This window comes from Chamaea fasciata, unplaced genomic scaffold (genome assembly GCF_029207755.1).
Source record: "Chamaea fasciata isolate MVZ Bird 193981 ecotype frontalis unplaced genomic scaffold, bChaFas1.0.hap1 SCAF_2, whole genome shotgun sequence".
NCBI classification, from domain to species: domain Eukaryota; kingdom Metazoa; phylum Chordata; class Aves; order Passeriformes; family Sylviidae; genus Chamaea; species Chamaea fasciata.
In genome coordinates, this window is record NW_027094087.1 from 83,505,714 (window position 1) to 83,512,138 (window position 6,425).

A 6,425-nucleotide genomic window follows, 5' to 3' on the forward strand; every position below is an offset into this window, starting at 1 on the left:
TTTTACTTCTGTTGCAGTTTTCATAATTATGTCTCAGGGGAGGTGAGTTAATCAGAGCTGCTTCAAACAACACAGGAGTGACATCTGCTTTTGTAACTGAAGGATAACAAAGCTCAAGGAAGGAAATGAAAGGAGAGGGGATTTCCTCAGCCTTGCTCATGAGGCAAACTTACACCTGAGGATGGAGCCATTGATTCTGACATGAGACGTATTTTAATGGCTCCTCCTCACAGAAGACCTGCTTTATGACTGCAAAGTGAATTCTCCTGGGGTGAAATGGAGCAAGAACTAGGGCTTTGTCATTGGTTGGCTGTTCAAGAACCAATTCTGACTGGTAGCATGAAAATAGCACCACACTCAAACCATCTTGCAGGTCACAGATCCCAGTGGCTTCTTACTGCAGCTTTGTTTCACAGTGAGGTGTTCTGTTTTGCTGGAACTTTATGATTAGTCATTGTCTTCAATGACAACTGAAAACATCTGCTTGAGGCAGCCAAGGGGGCCATTGCAGGGCCAAAAGCAAAAAAACAACGAACACAAAAAAAGCTCCCTGGAGAAGACAGATGCAAGAGAAGAACCAATAAACTCCTGGCTGCACAACTATCTCTGCTTCCTGGAAAGAAATTATTTGCATAATTTTTCCTGCTGGATTGACCTGTGCTTTGTTGTTGGTGTAGTCATAGAGGCTGGTGGGCGTGGGATGAGGCTTCATGGCTGTAAGCAACTGTCAGCAGTAATGTCTTGTAAGGTAATTTCTCTCCTGCTGCAGCTGATATGGAAAGGAAAGGGTAACTGAACCACAACCAAAAAGCCTGCAGGGTACCTTACAGTTGTTTATGTCATTGCAAAGACTGCTAGGTGAGGTTTAATAATGATTTTGTGAAACCATAGGTGGTTGTGCAAAGAATTCTATTGTCACCCACCAAATCTCGTACATAATAGTCTCTGTGTCTCTGCATGCATTTAGGAACAGGTCAATGTAAATAGTAGATAAAACCAAGGAAATGTGGAGAAAGACAATCCTGTGGTATAAGGATGGTCTGTAGCCTATGCCCATGTCCAGTCTGGAAATAAGACTAGCAAGTGCAATATGCACAAATGAGTATGAGCTGGGTAAATGGTTTTGAGCTAGTACTTTCCTTGCATAGAATTTAGTGCAATCCCTACCTCATTGACCTTCTCCTTTGAAGAGATATTATGGTTCATTTTAATTCTAATTCTAACTCTTCTGATCAAACTAGAATGTTTTGTTGTTCAGGGTTTTTAGATGAAAACCTGAAGTGGTCCTGTTGAAATTTTTTGCTAACTGCTCTTTTTCTCCCCATGTAGCAAGATTTTTTGATTCTTCTTGTATATTTCTGAGGAGGAGAAACCCTCCCAAGTCTTCCAGCAGCCTTCTCATGTATACAGAATACATAGGTACCTCTTCAATGTCTCCCAAAAAACAATCCTGTAAGTTAGTAGTTTTGGAAGTGTTGTGATTTGTGTTAATGTTAAATGGAACTACACTTGGAAACCTAAAATGTGAAACTGAAATTTAGTTCCTTTTCTAGAAACTGAGCTCTTTTGATGGAATATGCAAGCCGATACAGTAACATAAAAGGACTGATGGCATATACATCTGCAGACAGCTCACAAGAGGGGTCAGAATAAGTTGAAACACAGAGGTCTACTTAGAGGTTACCTTTGTGACCCTTCTGTGACCCAAAATGCAGAAAGATCATCCTGTATTTTCTGCCCAAAGAAACCCTGGCTAGCAACATCTGTTGTGCCTCTGTTATAATGCACACATTTTGAGAAAAAGCAAATGAGATTTAGTTCTCCTTCCATCCACATTTCAGAGAAAACAGCTGGTTAGTAAGCTGATGGAGGGAAAAATCTGTCTTTCCATCAGTATCTTTTCTCTAATAATTAATAGTTTCCTTGCATTGACATACACTCAGTTCTCTTATTAATGAGCTTAACTCCACTGATTATGCTTTGTTGTGGAGATTTCTCTCCACATTACTAGAGGTAATAGGGAGACCTCTCTGGCTCTGCTGGACTGGGTTCATTAATACATAATACAGGGAAGTGTAGCCCTGTCACCTTTAAGACTGACCAACTGAGGGTCTTGCTCCAGATTCCTGGCTCAAGACTGGTTTCTGTGACAATGCACCTGTTCACAATAGAAATAGAACTGATGCTCTCTTCCCACCTGGTACGGAAATGGATATAATACCTACAATAACTCTAACTCTGCTTTGTTCTGGTTTGTTAAATCTGATAATTGATATAAACATCCCTTTTAGATGTGAATACACAGTAGAAGAAAACCAATTATCTAGAACTTGGATTAACTGAGCATCAGTGTTTATTGTGGAAGTGGTCCCTGCTGCTATACAGAAAGCCTCAGTCCTCAAGAGTCTATGATTAAAGGACACCAGACTGAATAACTTAAGTAGTCGTGCTGTCAGTAAACATTAATGAAGTTTGCTTTTGCATACTAATAATAGAGACTCTGGTCTCTGTCGTGTGAATCTTTATTATCCTCTATCTAAGAAAGCTATCCAGCTGCAAAAATGTTAGTAGTAGGAAGGGATGAGCAAAACAGTTACTGCTGTCCATCTGTGCATGAATTATCTGGGTTATTGGACCTACCAAGATGCCCTTGGCATGCAAGCACTGGTTCAGTCAGCTGATATCTATTGTGCCTCAAAAGCAGCATAATTGCAATGAAGCTCAAGAGAAAGGAGGATTAGTTGGTGATTTTGATGTGATTCATAACTGCACTTGAAAGATGTTCAAAATATGCAAGTCCCAGGTTGCATCCCCAGAATCCAGCACTGACTGTGGCGGATCCCTGCACAGTGTGCGGTTGGGCATTTCTGCCATCTGCTTTGGACCCAACCTCAGGTGCAGTGAAAAAGACTGAAGTTAGAAGCCCAAAGCTTTAGATCTACCCTCAGAACTGTAACTGTGTGTGTGAGGAGGAAATTAGATTGCTAAACTGACAATAATATTATCTGCAAAGGAAAATATTTCCTTTTATCAGAAAGCAGGCAGTTGAAGTCTGTATCTGAGGTGTCTTGGCATGAGAGGATCCATGCAGGGACTGGAAGCATTTGTTTGAAAGCTGAATTTACTGTTTGATTGTAGAAGTGAAACCTTTCTGCGATACAACTTGAGGCTCCATTAAAAAGCTTCTCTGTGGCTACTGCTGCAATTCCTTATCTCTTTCTTTTCCAGCCTGACTGTTGTTTTGCTTTTGTGGCTATTAGCTGTATTCTTGCCCTGCAGATTTTCCATTTCTTTTATGAATACAGTCTACTGATACCAGCACATTAAGGTCTACAATTCTTGTGCAATAGCAAGGGTATTATAAGCCAGGAGAAGTTAGAAAGAGAAGCACACATAATCCCACTTTGGTGGTTCTTGCATTCCCTTTGGAAACGTTTGTGTGCAGTGTTTGACATCAGAGTAAAAACCCTTCAAAATTTTCACCAATTCATTCCAAAGAGGAATTCATGGTATTAAATTAATTGTGTAGGATGCGTTGCAGCAATATGGTATTTGTGTACAAATATTCAGCAGCTATGATGAAAATTAATTCCAGGATGAGATTAATCTACATATTCATCTTCTTCAGTTGTGTTTGAAATGAGAAGCAAGAACACTTGAGAAGCAAAGTTAGATTAACTAGCAATGTATGAATATTCTGGTCTTAACTGTTTTTAAGCCTACTGTTTTTCAACTGAAAAGAATCACCACAGCATTGTTCGTCTTATCTTATTCTTTATAACAATGGTTGGCTTTCATGTGTCTCCCTGCAGCCTGAGTTTTAAATTTGTATCTCCTTCTCTCTTGACAGTATTTGTCTTTCTTGCCTCATTGTTCCAGATAATTATTTATACCAATTTTACTTTCAGATTTTTGCAGCCTTGACAGCTTTGCCTACAGGGACATTTTCCTGGTTTACCATATGGTTTCATAACCACCTGTCTGTTCTGTTGAGATCAAGTTCTTTAATAACTTTCCTGTACAGACTATAAGAGGTAACTCGTGGTACTACACTTCTACAGACCACAATTTGGGATGCTGCCAGTCTTGAGCCCCTTACACTTCAGAAGTTGAGGCATTTTTACTCTCCTGCCCCCATGGCGGAGCACAAACTCTTCTAGGCACTGTGACATTGAAGCTTTAGCACCACAGTTCTTATTTAAATTCTGTGTCAGGAAAGAAAAAAAAAATGGTTCTTCACAGAAATCTTCCTATTACCACTTAAATGCTGCCGTTGCTACTGCAAGAGCTATAGGTCTGATCACTTCTAATACCTTAGTGACAAACATAGCACTCAGATCTCTATTATTAGTCTACACCATTAGGAACATTTAGATGAGAAAATAGATGTCCATCTATTGTCTGCACAATGGGCAGTTCTAAGGAATTCTAAACCAGTCGAAATAATTTCTCTGGGAATTTTCCAGGGAAGTTGGAAAGTGCCTAAGGAGTTTCCAGACCTACAGACTTAGCAAGAATCCAGCATGTGAGGTCAAAGATAACATTTTCAACAAGTTAATTCTACCCCTACCTCAAATATTTAGAGCATTTAACTTGAAAAAAAAATTAAATCATAACTTTGTTTTGATTTCTCTTCCAAGAAAATGGCAAAATGATATAGTGTCTTTTTTTTTCTCTGACTGCTTCATACAGTTCCACATAACTTTGACTGAAACAGTCATTTTAAGCCCACTGATTTGTAGCATAGTTTTGTAGAAATGGCATAAATAAGAACAAAGTGATGAGTACAGGTAGATATTTTCTATGATATAAATGATTCAGAGCAAATGTGACAATTTGATTCTGTGAAATATTGTGAAGTGCCCTTTTCTCTTTTTCCTTCATTCTTTAGAGTTTTTTTAATTTGAGAAAAGGTAACTTTTTTTTTTTTTTTTTTTTTTTTTTTTTTTTTTTTTTTTTTTTTTTTTTTTTGAGTGAGGCTTTATCTTGGCAAACTGTGATTGCAGATGCTGGCAGAGAAACGAGTCATGGATAGTGCTGGAGCCAGAATCAATCACCAGCAGAAATTGCAATTTCCACATGCCCCAGTTGCTGTTCAAGGGCAGAGAAGTCATACCTGTGGGAGACCTCTGCTTGCTCTTTCATCCACTACTGTGCTGAGACAGCCAGTGGGAAAATACTTTAGACATGTTGGTTTTATAAAAGTGGTAAATCATTGGCTCTATCAAAAATAATGGAAGTTTTCCCGCCATATTTTAAAGTGCACAGATCTGTTTACTCTTCATTTGTGTGGCAGTACTGCCCTGCTTCCCCGTTACCAAGGCTTCTCTTTTAAAAAAGATAGTTCTAGTATCTCACAGGGCTGGCAGTCGGGGGGAATCCCAATCCTGCCCTCCGAATGTAGTGGGTTCCCTCACACAGTTTCTGTCTCCCTTGGAGACAGGAAAGCTCCCTATTACCCTGCCTTGTCTTACTCTTAGAGGCGTCTGTGTGCCCCAGGGGATGCTTTGTGCCCTCTGAGGGCTCAAATGAGAGAAGAGAGATTTCAAAGTGGGAATATACAAGTGGCTGGACTGGTACTATGACACTCTACTGGTAAGTAAAAATCTTCTGCCGACATCTTGTCCAAAGACCACGTATATATACATCCATGTACAGATACATATAAATATACATGTAAAAAGTATGTACAGGTATATATATATTTATGCGTATACTCACATATAAAATAGCTTTTAAAACCTTTTCCACATGGAAGCCCTCCCTGCCCCCATGTTATGCCTTGGCTGCTTTTAGCATGGAATTCAGTTGCAGTTTGCATCAAACAGCTGACTTACAGACAGCTGCCAAGAATGTCTCTGTTGTGATGGCCATACTCTTGGATGTATATGGAGAATGACTGGAAGATGTAGTGAATCAGTATTGTTATCATTTTATCATTTGTGTCCTTAAATTCTTGCATTTTTTTTTAAAGGCCTGAAGCATTTGTTTCACAATCCCATTTACTCCCATTATCACACAGACATATTCTGTTTCAAATTGACTTTTAAAACAGACATGTTATCAAATCCATTTTAAAAATAGTTTGTACCTACCCCAGGGAGACCTGGAGTCCTTTAAAGCCTACAGCAATTTACATTCAGAAAAAATGTTCAAGTCAAGCTTTATCAGCTCATACTGTGCACAGTTTGGTGTGTTCAGAGTGGATTGTGGAAAAATAAGAGCCTTGTTACTTGTAGCAGTGTGTACATAGGGCTGATACAGTGTTAAGGATAAAAGAACAGGTTCTCTCTCTTCAATGAAAGGAACAAAATCAGTGTTTTGGACCTTGCATCCTCTGCTTGATTAGAGGTGTTAATTATTTCAGCATAATCACTGTCTGTGTTCACAAAGTGTGGTCCCCTCAGGACTGCTGTGCTGCTTCT